Genomic DNA, 14,515 nt, shown 5'->3' on the forward strand with positions numbered 1-14,515 from the left:
ATCCTAATCACCTTATAAGTCCTACATATATCTTAGAACATTGCAAGCTTATTGATCACCTAAATTTCAAAATATAACAAAGAAAGAAATAATAAAATTAGTATCATGGCCAGTGAAGCTCTAGGGTAGCATATATAAATATAAAAATGGGCGGGTTGCCTGGTACATGGAAGTAAATTTTGCAATTCTGAACGAGTCCGACTGCTCACAGTTTCTATAGTAAAATTATTCACTATTATCTAATAGTGTCATCTATTGTTATATGTAACGATGTAAAGGTCAAGAAATGCACTTTATTCTTTGACTTTTAAAAAATAATTATATTGTTTTAGTGCTCATGGTGTAAAAAGACTGTTTTATCACTTTGCATTTGAATGTTTATTTATTTATCTTTTATGGCCAATAGCCAAAATAAAGAGTGTTTCATTGTTTGAACCCTTGTTTACTGTTTGGAAAAACTGCATAGATATCAGACTCATAAAATATTTATTTATTCATTTGTGCAAATCCATTAAATGCCATAGCCATACAAAACACAATAAAACTAGCAGCTAAATAACAAGTAAATGAATCAGGTATGGTCAGAACATCAAGTCTGGAGCCCCGGGGGTGAAATGACATCCCTCTAATAATAGTGATGGCAAAAAAATCCTTACAAGGCTGGGTATAAAATCCATGAAAGATGACAAGATGAAGGGTATCTTGTGGAAACTCTAGGTCGCAATCAGAAGGGCCTCAATTTATAACTTCATACAAAAGACAGTAATATAATCTAGGCCTAGGTGGAATTTCAATTACGCTGGAGTTAGCAGAACAATTTTAGTTTTTGACACAGAATTATAGATACCAACTCAATAAGCCAGCTCTCATAATTAAGAGTAATTTGGGACGGAAGAATTGGGATTCTCCTATTAACATGACTAGAGAATCTGGATTTAATTAAAGACATGGAGGTTAACATTATGCTTATATCTTTTAATTGCAAACCCAAGCAGCCGCATATGTCACAAAGCAATAGTTCCATATTAGAATATTCTGAACCAAACAACAGCAGTAAGCACTAGGCAATCAGCCTCTTTTAAATGTGGTGCAAAGGAGAAAGGAAATGTCCAAAGAAAAACTTCCACGAAGGGTCAACGAAACTTCACAACTTGAAGAAAGAAGAAGGATGGACAAAACCTCCAAGATCCGTAGAAAATGAGTCACAAACATGAACTCACGAGAGGTTATCTGAAAAGAAAAAGCCGTAAATTAAACCAGGAATATAAACAAAGATCAAACCTGCAAAGGAACATAGGAACATAAGAACATAAGTGCAAGTTAAGTATTCAAATAAACATATCATCAATCAATCAATCAATCATGACACTTGTATAGCGCGCTACTCACCCGGGGGGGTCTCAAGGCGCTTGGGGGAGGGGTTCGCTACTGCTCGAGCAGCCAGGTCTTGAGTTGTCTCCTGAAGGCGAGATGGTCCTGGGTCAGTCGAAGGTGGATGGGGAGGGAGTTCCATGTTTTGGCAGCCAGGTAGGAGAAGGATCTGCCTCCGGCGGTGGCTCTTCGGATGCGTGGGACGACAGCGAGGGCGTGGTTGGTTGATCGTAGCTGGCGGGTGGGAGTGTAGAAGGCCAGGCGGTCGTTGAGGTACTTGGGGCCCAGGTCGTGGAGAGACTTGTGTGCGTGGGTGAGGAGCCTGAACGTGATCCTTTTGTTAACGGGGAGCCAGTGCAGGTCCCTCAGGTGGCCAGAGATGTGGCAGCGTCGGGGGATGTCCAGGATGAGCCGGGCGGAGGCGTTCTGGATGTGTTGGAGTCTTCTCTGTAGCTTGGCTGTGGTTCCGGCGTAGAGGGTGTTTCCGTAGTACAGTCGGCTGGTGACGAGTGCCTGGGTGACCGTTTTCCTGGTTTCGGTCGGGATCCATCGGAAGATCTTGCGGAGCATGCGAAGGGTGTGAAAGCATGATGAGGAAACGGCGTTGACTTTTTTGGTCATCGAGAGGGAGGAGTCCAGGATGAAGCCCAGGTTGCGTGGGTGGTCTGTTGGCTTGGGGGCGGTTCCCAGGGCGGGGGGGCCACCAGCAGTCGTCCCAGGCGGAGGGTGATGGTCCCAGGATGAGGACTTCCATCTTGTCTGAGTTCAGTTTCAGGCGGCTGGTACTCATCCACTCGGCGACGTCATTCATCCCTTCGTGTAGGCTGGTTCTGGTGGTGTCGGGGTCCCTGGTGAGGGAGAGGATCAGCTGGGCGTTGTCGGCGTAGGAGATGATGTTGAGGTTGTGTTGGCGTGCGATGGCTGCAAGAGGTCTCATGTAGACGTTGAAGAGGGTGGGGCTGAGTGATGATCCTTGTGGTACGCCGCAGATGAATTCGGTGGCCTCGGATCGAAACGGGGGGAGGCAAACTCTCTGTGTTCTTCCGGCGAGGAACGAGATGATCCATTCCAGTGCCTTCTCTTGGATGCCGATGTTGCTGAGGCGTTGAACTAGGGTGCGGTGGCAGACAGTGTTGAACGCTGCATAGAGGTCCAGGAGGATGAGTGCCGCTGTTTCCCCGTTGTCGAGCAGGGCTCGGATGTCGTCGGTGGCTGCGATCAGGGTGGTCTCGGTGCTGTGGTTGGCTCTGAAACCGGACTGCGAGGGGTCGAGGGATCCGTTCGTCTCGAGGAAGGCGGCCAGCTGTTTGCTGACGATCTTCTCGATGACTTTAGCAGGAAAAGGGAGGAGCGAGATGGGACGGAAGTTCTTGAGGTCGGTGGGGTCCGCTGTCGGTTTCTTCAGTAGGGCGCTGAGCTCGGCATGCTTCCAGCTCTCCGGGAAGGTGGCGGTGTTGAAGGAGGAGTTGATGATGTCCCTGAGTTGGGGTGCGATGGTGGAGTCAGCCTTGTTGAAGACGTGGTGGGGGCACGGGTCGGTCGGAGATCCGGAGCGGATGGTGTTCATCGTGCGGGCGGTGTCTTCGGTGGTCACTGTGGTCCAGGTGCGGAGGGTGGTGGTGGGGGGCGTTGGTTCGACGGTTGGGTGCGTGGGTGGTGCTCCGAAGCTATTGTGGATGTCGGTGATCTTGCGGTGGAAGAACGAGGCGAGAGAGTCTCAGAGATCTTGTGAAGGAGTGATGTCGTTGTTGCCGGTGCTGGGGTTGGAGAACTCCTTGACGATGCTGAAGAGTTCCTTGCTGTCTTGGGCGTTGTTGTCCAGTCGATCCTTTAGTGATTTCTTCTTGGTGGTGCGGATAAGCTGGTGGTGCTTTCGGGTGGCTTGTTTGAGGGTGGTCATGTTGTCTGTGGTCTGATCGAGGAGCGAAGCTTTCTCGAGGGTGCGGCAGTTCTTCTTGGAGTCCTTGACCTGTTGCGGGTGGTGGTGGGTCGTTGTTTTTTTGAAGCTGAAGTGGACGCAGCTGTGGTCGGGCCAGTGGAGTCCGGTGGCGTGGCTAAAGGTGATGTACTTGCTGGAAGAGAAGACGGGGTCAAGCGTGTGGCCGGCGTAGTGGGTGGGGGTGTTGACCAGTTGCTTGAGTCCGAGGTTGGCAAGGTTTTCCAGCAGAGCGGCGGTGTTGCGGTCCTTGTTATTCTCCAGGTGGAAATTGAGGTCCCCGAGGAGGATGTAGTCGGCGGAGGGAAGGGCGTGCGGGCTGATGAAGTCGGCGATGTCTACGCTGAATTGTGTACGTGGTCCCGGGGGTCTGTAGACGAGGGTGCATCTGAGGGTCGTCTTAGGGTCGGTGTGTATCTGGAAGTGGAGGTGTTCCGCGGTGGCGAGGGTGTCGTTGGCGTCGGTCGTGATGCGGATGGTGTTCTTGTGGACGATGGCGATGCCTCCTCCGGTCTGGTTGATGCGGTTCCTCCGGGTGATCTTGTAGCCGTCCGGGATGGCGATGGAGATGTCGGGCGCTGAGGAGGCGTTCATCCAGGTTTCCGTGAGGAAGGCGACGTCTGGGGATGTCTAGTCGAGGAGGTTCCAGATCTCCACGGCGTGTCTGTGGACGGAGCGGGTGTTGAGCAGGATGCACTTGAGGTGGTTGCTGCTGGTGGTCGGCTTGGCGGGTGCAGTGCAGGTCCGGATGCTCGGGAACTTGTAGGAGAGGCAGGTGAAGGGTCCGTGGCTGCGTCTCGGGGTGGCTCGGTAGCAGCTGTGGGTTCGGCCGGTGTTGAGAGCGTTGAGAGTGGCGGCATCGTAGGTCCGTCGGGGGCCAGGGGTCCTGGCGCTGGGAGCGGGCCAGGCACGGACGGGAGCAGACGGGTTTGCCTTTGGCGAGCCTTCAGCGCACAATCGGCGCGCCCGCTGCGCGTACGCGCGGGTGCCATTTATGGCAAAGTGGGAGGGAGGGAGGAGCAGCTGGGAGGCCGGAGCGGGGAGGGCACAAAAGGAAAAGGGGGCGTGTCCGCTTGGACGGCGGCAGGAAGCGGGGAGCGGGGCGGGCAGGCACAGGGGGACTGAAGGACAAAAACAGATCTAAAACAACAACGTGCAAGGGGACAGTAGTCACAATAATAAAAGCAAATGAAAAACAGAAAGGAAACAGAAAGATTAATTAAGCACACGCAAATACGGCGGAGGGGCGGGGATCAGCGAGGCAGGCACAACGAGGCTGCGGGCAGCAGCGAGGCGAGGGGCACACACACAGCTGGTGGCCGTGCGGCGCGGGGCTGTCCTGGGAGCAGGTCACACTCACCTGCGCCGCGCGGTCTCCATTTATGGCCAAGTGGGAGGGAGGGAGGAGCAGCTGGGAGGCGGGAGCGGGGAGGGCACAAAACGAAAAGGGGGCGTGTCCGCTTGGACGGCGGTGGGAAGCGGGGAGCGGGGCGGGCAGGCACAGGGGACTGAAGGACAATAAACAGATCTAAAACAACAACGTGCAAGGGGACAGTAGTCACAATAATAAAGGCAAATGAAAAACAGAAAGGAAACAGAAAGATTAATTAAGCACACGCAAATACGGCGGAGGGGCGGGGATCAGCGAGGCAGGCACAACGAGGCTGCGGGCATCATAGGAGTTAAACAATGAACCAAAAACAACCATCAACCACCCAAGGGAAGGGTGGGAGGGATAATGTTGGCCTCCGTGTCTTTAATGAAATCCAGATTCTCTAGTCATGTTAATAGGAGAATCGCAATTTCATTACAAGTCCGGAGGCTACCATTATGCATGTTGGTAGCCATGTAAAACAACATCAGAGTGATTGGTTTGCAATAGTGGTGAGCAAAAGTCCTAGAACTAGACCAATCAGCAGCTTTAAGTATATCATCCAACTTACCACCTGACCAGAATTACTTACTGGCCATAGCACCTCTGATGGAATGAGGTTTGAAGAGACCCAGATCGACACCTGCAAGGCCCATAACAATTTTAACCTATCTTGCAATGGAAGCAGAAGAAATACCTTTGTGAGGTTTAACAAAGGAGATAAGCAATTGACTCACACCAGAAGGGCGAAGAGATTTCATTCTCAGATCATATTCTTTCATACAGTGAACAACACAGAGTTTACTGCATATGTCAAAGCGTGGATAGAAAATAGAATCGGACATAGTCTTGGTTCTTCTATGCAGTTCAAATTTAACTCCAAACATATCATAAGATCTATAGGAAATATCTAAAGCTTTAACATCAGACACTCTTCGACATGAATTCAAGCAAAGGAGAGTAGCCAATTTTAAAGAAAGGTTCTTTCTGTTCAAAAGAGAGTTATCTGGCCAAGTACAGAAATGGTCAAGAATTAACTTAACATCCCATAGAGATTGATATCTAAGTTTAGGAGGTCTTCTAAGTCTGATACTCTTAAGTATTCTACAAATAATAGGATTTGTACCCACCATTTTATTGTTGACAAGGGAATGGCCAGCGGAAACAGCCGACCTATAACAATTAATAGACCTGTAACTCAGACCTCTATCGAATTGTTCTCCAAGAAAATTAAATATATCAACGATAGATGCCTCCACGGGATCCAGGTCCCTCTCCAAGCACCAACGTAACCAAACTTTCCAAATGGTGTTATACCGGTAATGTGTGCCAGGGGCCCATGATTCATCCAGTAGAGTTGAAGCCGTCAACGAAAGTCTTGCGAGACAGTTGGATCTCCTGACACCTTCCAGGCAAGAAGGTTCAAATTCCCTGTCTGAACAAGAGGGTGAATTTGACCATCTACGTCTGTAAGGAGGTCTTCCAGGGAAGGAATTAGGAAGGGATGATCGTAAGTTAGTTCCAGGGTAGTAGGGAACCATGCATGGGATGGCCAAAAAGGGGTTATCAGGACAATCGAAGAGCGTTGGCGTCTCACCTTCTGAAGGACTCTCTGGATCATGGCAAACGGAGGGAAGGCATAAGCGTTGATCCCGTCCCACGATTGGAGAAAAGCGTTCACCACTAGAGCACCCGGGTCGGGTATCCAGCTGTAATAACTTTACAATTGGAACGTTAGTCTGCTCGCAAATAGATCTAGATCAGAGGTGTTGAGCTTCCAGTCGCTGTAGTCCAAGAGGAATCGCGAGTTCCAATCTGCACAGAGGTTAGATTTTCCCGGAAGATATTCTGCTCTGAGAGAGATTTTGTGTTCCAGGCAGAAGATCCAAAGTTTCTTGGCCAGGTTGGAGAGGTCCTTCGATTTGGTGCCACCTAAGCGGTTTATGTAGGTGACATCAGACACGTTGTCCATTTTCAGAATAACCGATCTGCCTTGAAGAGAGTGCTTGAAACTCATCAGAGCATAAAGCCCTGCGGTTAATTCTAGATAATTGATGTGTTGAAAAGATTCCACCTGAGGCCAGACCCCTCCAGTGCTTTGGTCTTGGAGACAAGCAGCCTAGCCATGAAGGCTCGCATCTGATTGCAAAATAAAATCCGGTGCCGAACCGAATGTCGCTCTGCCATTCCATGCGTCCAGATTGTCTAACCACCAGGTCAGTTCTGAGATGGCCTCCCGGTTCAAGGAAACACGATCCCCGTACCATAGACCTGATCTCAGAGCCCTTGCTTTTATTCTTTGAAGGGCTCGATAATTTAGGGGACCCGGAAAGATAGCTTGAATGGAAGAAGAGAGAAGGCCTTAGAGTCGGGCCAGTTCTCTTAAAGAGAGATTCTGTTGTTTGAGGACATATCTTATCTCTTTCCTGATTTTGGAAATCTTCTTCGGAGGAAGAAGGAGAAGGCAGTTTGTGGTGTCTACAGTGAAACTCAGGAATTCCATAGTCTTTGAAGGGGATAGTATGAATTTTTCTTTGTTTATGATAAAACCCAGGTTCTCTAAGAGATCCATCACAATTTTTAGATCTTGGATGATTTGATTGTAATCTTGGGACAGAATAAGGATGTTGTCTAGATAAATGATGAAACGGATACCTTTTTCTCTCAGAGAAGAGGCGACTGCCCTCATCACCTTGGTGAAACACCCGGGGGCTGATGAGAGGCCGAAGGGAAGGGCTTGAAATTGGAAAAGACGTTTTTTCCAAATAAACTGAAGGAAGGGTTGATGTTCTTTCGCCATAGGGATGGTAAAGTAGGCATCTTTCAGATCCAATTTGACTAACCAGTCCCCTTCCAAAAGGAGGTCCCTGAGAAGTTGGATGCCTTCCATCTTGAAGTGTCTGTAAACAAGGTATTTGAGTTCCCTCAGGTTTATGACGGGTCTCCAACCTTTGTCCTTCTTTTCTACCAGGAAGAGAGTACTTATAAATCTTAGAAATTCCATAGGGAGTTCTATAATTGCACCTTTCTGGAGCATTGAGGACATTTCTTCCTCGATTATCTTTTTCTGATCTAAAGTAAGGGGAATTACTTTAGGGAGAGAATTTTGAACTGGAATTTGGAGGAAATCTATAGAAAAGACGACCACAGTGTTCAAAACTCAAGGGTCTTGAGTGATAAGTTTCCAGTTGTGGTAAAATAATTTCAGTTTTCCTCCCACTTTTGGATTTGAAAAAAGGGAAAGATAAGGAAGAGGAGTACTCACTTTGAGGGTTGGTGTCGGCAGAGGCTCCTCTCGCTCTGAATCCGCTTGAACAGAAGCCTCTTCCTCTTGAAGTGTAGAATTGAGGCTGGATGGGGGGGTTGGTATCCTCTTCCACCATAGCCCCTAGACCTAGAATAGGGCCGATGGTTGAAGTGGCCGGAAGACTGGCCCCTTCTTCCGGCCCTTGCAAAAAGGTTGTTTGAATTGAAGACTCTCTTCATGTTTTGGTGCGCTTTATCTAAGGCAGTAAATGTAGATACGTATTTGCCCAGGCTCTTAATTAAATCTTCTCCGAAAAGTAGACCCTTTGGGTTGAGAGAAGTTTCCTTATCGGCTAGGTCACTTAGCTTAGGACTAATTTTGGTTAAAACCACTCGTCTCCTTTCAGAATTAAGGCCTGCATTAGCATTGCCTAATAGAACAAGGGCCCTTTGACTCCAACCCCAAATAGAATGGGTATCAAGAGGGCAGCCGTTAAGGTAGCTCTCTTCAGCAGCATCAATGATCTTGGCAAAGGGACCCAGGATGTCAAGAACTTTATCTTGGCAGATTTTAAGGGATCTTTCCAACCCTTTACGAGGGTCTCTGTCAAGTTTAAAAAGATAAGTAATAAGTTCGGGGTCGAGATTTGGGGTTTGGCAAACTCTACCCTTGATAGAAGGTCTGGAGCACTCGGCTCTTAAGAGATTGCGAGTCTCTCTCTCTAAGGGGTTTCTAAGCCATTTAGTAATGAACTCACATACATGGTCATGGCGTGTCCACTCGGAACTCCTAGGATGCTTAATATTGAAAGGAGAAAACATCTCCTCACCCAAGGGGTCTATGACACTATCTTTAGAAGAAGATGGTACATTGTCACTGAAAAGAAGGGAATCAATATCATGGTCATCTTCATCAAGGTCAAGACTGGGCCTCAACCTGCCAGAACACTGCCACATCTCCCAGCACCTGCTCATACTCCACTGGCTCCCCGTCGAGGCGAGAATCACCTTTAAGATGCTCACCCACGCACACAAGGCCCTCCATGGCACCGGACCAGCATACCTGAACAGCCGGCTCACATTCCATGCACCCCAAAGGACCCTACGATCAGCCCAGCTCTCCTACGCCGTGATCCCCCGCACCAGAAAGACCAGATCGGGAGACCGCTCCTTCTCCTTCCTCGCGGCCAAAGCATGGAACGCCCTTCCGCTCCACCTCAGACAGACAACATCGCTCCCCATCTTCGCAAGAAACCTCAAAACCTGGCTCTTCGACAGACCCCCTCCTTGATGGAATGGAACCTGCACCCCCACACCCCTAGCGCCTTGAGACCCTTACGGGTGAGTAGTCGCGCTTCAACAAACTCCTGATTGAAGGATGTATACATCCGGAAATTCAGAGGCATCATCATTATCATTTGAGATAAAATTGAGATCATCTGTATCGTCTTGAGCAATTGAGAAAATTTGTGCCGCGAGGGACACCTATTAAATTTGTGCCGCTAAGGACACCTTTCGATTTTGTGCTGCAAGGGACACCTGAGGCAGCCGAGGTGCGAGGACCTCCCGTAACTCTCGAGGGGCTAGGACCTCCCGTGCTCTCTGGGGTAAAATCAATATTGTTAGTTTTCTTATGCCTCTTACCCCTTATCTCAGTAAGATCGTTTTCCTCCACAAAGTTCGCTTCGGGAAAGTCATCCACTTGAGAAGTGAATGATCTTTTAGAAGACATGACTTGGGAGAGTGTTGAGAACATACAGGATCTCATTTCTTTATGAATAATATTTTTTATTGCCTCATTAACAACGCCAGATTCAGCGGCACTAGCCTGATCTGATTCCGTGTCAGACATGGTGAAAATAATTTATTTTATTTATTTATTTTGTTTTGAGTCAAGGTATCAAATAGAACCCCCTTTTTTTGTTTTGTTATTATTATATATATATATATATTTTTTTTTTTTGTTTTTGTTTTAATCAATATATAATAAATATAATCAATATAACTCCTTTTTTTCATGTATATATTTGGGAGTTTCAAAAGTCAAATAGGGGGTTTCAGGAGTCAAAAAACTAAATAGGGTGAGTGAAGCCGATTTAAATAAATTATAAATTATAAAGCTTAAACCGGGGAAGTATTAATTGTGCAAGATGCCAAAATACAGGTAAAACAGGTCCCTCAGTAACTGCCAGGATGAATAAACAGCTGATCGTCTTGTTAAACTGCACAGTACCTCGAGCGCGATCAGCTGAACGTTAGGAAACGGGCATTGTGAGCCCATGGTTAGAGGAAACGCCCCCAGCGACAACACAACGTAGCGTGTATGTTGCCGAGGGTCCTTCCTCCAATCTAAGCGAGGAAGGATCGCCGTGTTTAAAAGACAAGATGTGGCGCGAGTGGTGAGAGGAATAGGCGGTCAAGGACATTAAACGGAGACGCACACGTGTGAGAAACGATGAGCGCATGGTGAGACAAAATGCGCAACACAGCGCGAGTATTCAAACAAAAAAATGAGGCGAAACGAGAGGGAAAGGAGGACGGAAGCCGACCTCCGTAAATTGGAGGTCAGAAGACCGAGCATAAGGGAGGGTTGAGGGTGGGTTCAAACCAAGGGTTGAGAAAGGTGGAGAAAACACGAAGGAAAAAGAGTAAAAAAACGCGCTGTAGGGAGAAATAAATGATTATGGTATAAGTATATCACCAAAAAAAACAGAGGCATAGAAATATTAAACAGGAAATAACAGAAAGGCAAGAAACCCAGAACGTTTGAGGAGGTAAAAAGAGATTGACTTATCTGCTTGGAGCCGCATTTAAAAGAGGCTGATTGCCTAGTGCTTACTGCTATTGTTTGGTTCAGAATGTTCTAATATGGAACTATTGCTTTGTGACATATGGGGCTGCTTGGGTCTGCAATTAAAAGATATAAGCATATTGTAGCCTCAAGTCTTGTAATGAAATCCTACTGCAAGAGCACATTGAGCAAGCGCGAGTGGCTGCTCAGTCTCTCTCTGCTCAGGTTCTGTTGCATTTAGTGCTATTTCTAAGCACAAAATGTATATTGTGTTGATATTCGAAGCAAGGGTACATTATGTACTAGGGAAAAGGTGCTAATTGCCTGAAGTAAATTGTGGGGCAATCCGAACCTAAGTGCACATTTAGTGAGCAGCTCCTCACATTCGCTATTCATGTTCTCTTTCATAAAGCACTATTTTTAGCGCAAAATTCATCCTTACATTCATTTTAGATGCAAGAGGCTATTTTTGCACTAAGAAAATAATTTAAATGTAGAGTTACTCTTCTCGTGTAATTTTGCGTAATCTCACAGAATGTGTGGGTAATTCCATGTGATTGGGCTACACAGAATTATGCAAGTTATGACTAACTCCAATATAAACTAAACAATCAAATAGCCTTCTACTTTTCATCAGACGGCAATTGGAAACATAAAATCTGGGCTCACTTGGGGGAAATCCTATCCTTTCAAAAGTGGCAAGATAAAAACCTTATGAAGCTGGGTACAAAACAACCAAGTGGGTGGTTCTGGAATCCAGCCCCCATTGCCCGAAAAATGCCCTCTTCCGCAAAGAGCAAAGATGGGTACACCGATTGTCTACAGATAAACAGGGTCTTAATGAAGATATTCCCTGGCACTCACTGTAAACCGTCTAGTGTACAATCAGTGTCTATGGGCTACTCCCTATCATCCTTTGCTCTGGCCTTTGTATACATCCCACACGGCCACACATTGAGCGCAACAGTGACACTCTGCTTGATTGCACTATACCACTCCTCTCTGGCCCATTTTCACAATATACGTGCAGTTGCCTTCTACCACTACACCAGGGGTCCGCATAACTAGCTAGACACCACTCTCGCCGTTGTCTACTCACCACGAGCGACTTGGCCGTGCCCACCACACCACTCCTGCCGCCACCGGCACCATTACATCATGGCCGCTACAATCTGGATGTCATTAGGGCCGGCTGGAAGGAAAGTTACCCGAACAGCAAAACACGGGGAACATTTTATTGCCTCTAATTATTTAATTTTCTCTCCTCCAATTTCGGCTATTTTTCAAAGCGTATTTTTCAAAGCGTACATACATTGAGGCCCTTGTATCATCAAACAGTGATGCTCGATAGCCCCAGCAAACAGCGCACATCCACCACTATAGTATGGCCGCCTCAATATCGGCTATAATCACGTGATCATGTTGAGTGGGCGGCGCCACGTCCCCGCACGCCGGGCCAGCTACCATGATAAAATACACCGACCGCCGAACTCATACATCTACTCGAGCTCGGCGGTGAAGGGTAGGTCTCCCCACGCGGACACTGGCGATTAGAGGTGAGTGACAGCGCTCCAGGATAGGGAAGGATAGTTTATGCCTTGATCGACGAACACTCCAGTGTTCGTATTTCTAAACCCTAAAGGCGCCACAATTTTTGTTTCCCTTTAGCTACTTTGGGCTCATCCCTGATGTTCAGCCCCGCCGACCCCTCATGTGGCAATTAGTCTTTGACCATTAGGTAAGAAGGGCTTGCACGGATGCGATACCTCCGCAGCGCGGATGGAATCTGAGTGAATTGAATGATTGCCTGTTTACAGCCAAGCCACAATACAGTTAACGTTCTATAGGTGCCTCTACTACAAGCACTGTACCTTAAAATAACTATGGATGACTATGGATGAGCACCACATCGCTCCAAGTATGCTGCATTTTTAACGTTGGTTTTAATTTTAATTTTATTTTCACTCCTTCACGCCATAGATCTATTCACGTCTATAGTGGTTGAGTGCACCTGACTACGCACGTTGCTCACTCCACTTCCCAGGCATGCAGTGGCTGTGTAATATAGTTCACAACACCGCCAGCATGCCACTACTTCTTTCAAACGCTGGCAAAAACGTGACCTTTGTGCTTTTGGTTTAATGAAAATTATGTCTTAACCATTGTGTTCTTATCTCTTCTCTCTATACATAGGCATAGGAGAATTTCCACTGAGGTAACACACACAACACATGACACTAGCATGTAATGATTGTTTTTAAGTTTTCCCCGTTTTCACTTTTTGTAAAGGTCCTGATGAATCGCGGGTGATTATCCCCTCTGCGAGAAACATGTCGACCACTTCCACTTCTAGTCTCCCCTAGGATCACTCGAATTAGCCTGTTGACACCTAGCGAGCTAGCCCCACCTTTTAATTGCAGCCAGGGGACCCCCAGAATAAAGTTAATTCCGGTACCCCTTGCTACATTTTAACTGCCCTGTTATAAGCACTATACCACCTTGCCCACACACCCCCACTTCACCATAAGGCTGTTGGACAAAAAGATCTCCGCGAAAGAGCCCCTCTTTGAGGTGAGCCCGTCGGGGATTGCACCGCCTCCCCGACGAGGAGCAAACGCCGATGATGAAGCATGACACCCTTCTGGGTGTGTGAGGCAAACACGTCCAACAAAATGGATGCCCTGAGGTGCCACATCAACACCTCTGGTCACGCCAGCTAACAATTTTATATTTTCCTTTTCTCTTTATGAGGAACAGTTCAGCAACCCCCCTTTTTGCTTGTGCAAAACAACCAAAACATGACAAAATGAAGTGTATCTTGGAGAATCTCTAGCTTGTAACCACAAGGACCTACATTTTTAACTTCGTGTCATTCACTAAGGGAATTCCAACAGCCAGTGCAATAAACTCAACCTGAACCTAGTGAGCACGAAATGGTGATTTGGTGATTAAAATTGGTGACAAATGTAAAATGGGGTTCAATAAACTATGTTGTTTTTAGGGACACATTTACATGTATTTAGGGCTAGATGTAGGTAAACTACATTTACCGATTCTAAAATACCGAATTTTACTGATTCAGTATTTTAGAATCGGTAATTGCTATGTAGGTAATTACTCGGTAAGTATTACCAAATCGGTGCGATTCGGTATTTACCGAATCAGTAAATACTGATTTGGTCAGTCCCATTCATTCCTATGGGCCTGTAGGCCCATTGGAATGAATGGGAATTACCAAATCGGTATTTACCGATTCAGTAAAAGGGGGGAAACATTCAAGGGTGGCAGGGTGTCACTTTGACACCTTGTTGCACCCCTGAATTGTGCATGGATGCACATGTGGCACACATGTATGTCTGCCACATGGCACTGTCATTAAATGCAAAAAATTGCTTTTTTTAGGGTTTTCGTAATTTACCACCAACTTGTAGTTGGTGGTAAATAATACTCGAGCAGTCCTGTGGCAGAGGACTTGCTCGCGGGTGGCAATTGCCTTCTAATTTTAAAATACCTTCTTGACTTCATCGCTGACTACAAGCAGCCCAGCCCAGCCTCGCCGTCCCGCTGATTACGAGCGCTGGACGCTACTCTCTTTTTTTTAAAAACCCCTCCCAACCCGCCCTGCTGACTCCGCCCACCCTGGTCATCAGCCTATTTAGGCTCCGCCCCTTTTCTTCGCCACTATACTCGAGCAGTCCTGTGGCAGAGGACTTGCTCGCGGGTGGCAATTGCCTTCTAATTTTAAAATACCTTCTTGACTTCATCGCTGACTACAAGCAGCCCAGCCCAGCCTCGCCGT

This window comes from Lissotriton helveticus, chromosome 10 (assembly GCF_964261635.1).
Source record: "Lissotriton helveticus chromosome 10, aLisHel1.1, whole genome shotgun sequence".
In the NCBI taxonomy this organism is placed as follows: domain Eukaryota; kingdom Metazoa; phylum Chordata; class Amphibia; order Caudata; family Salamandridae; genus Lissotriton; species Lissotriton helveticus.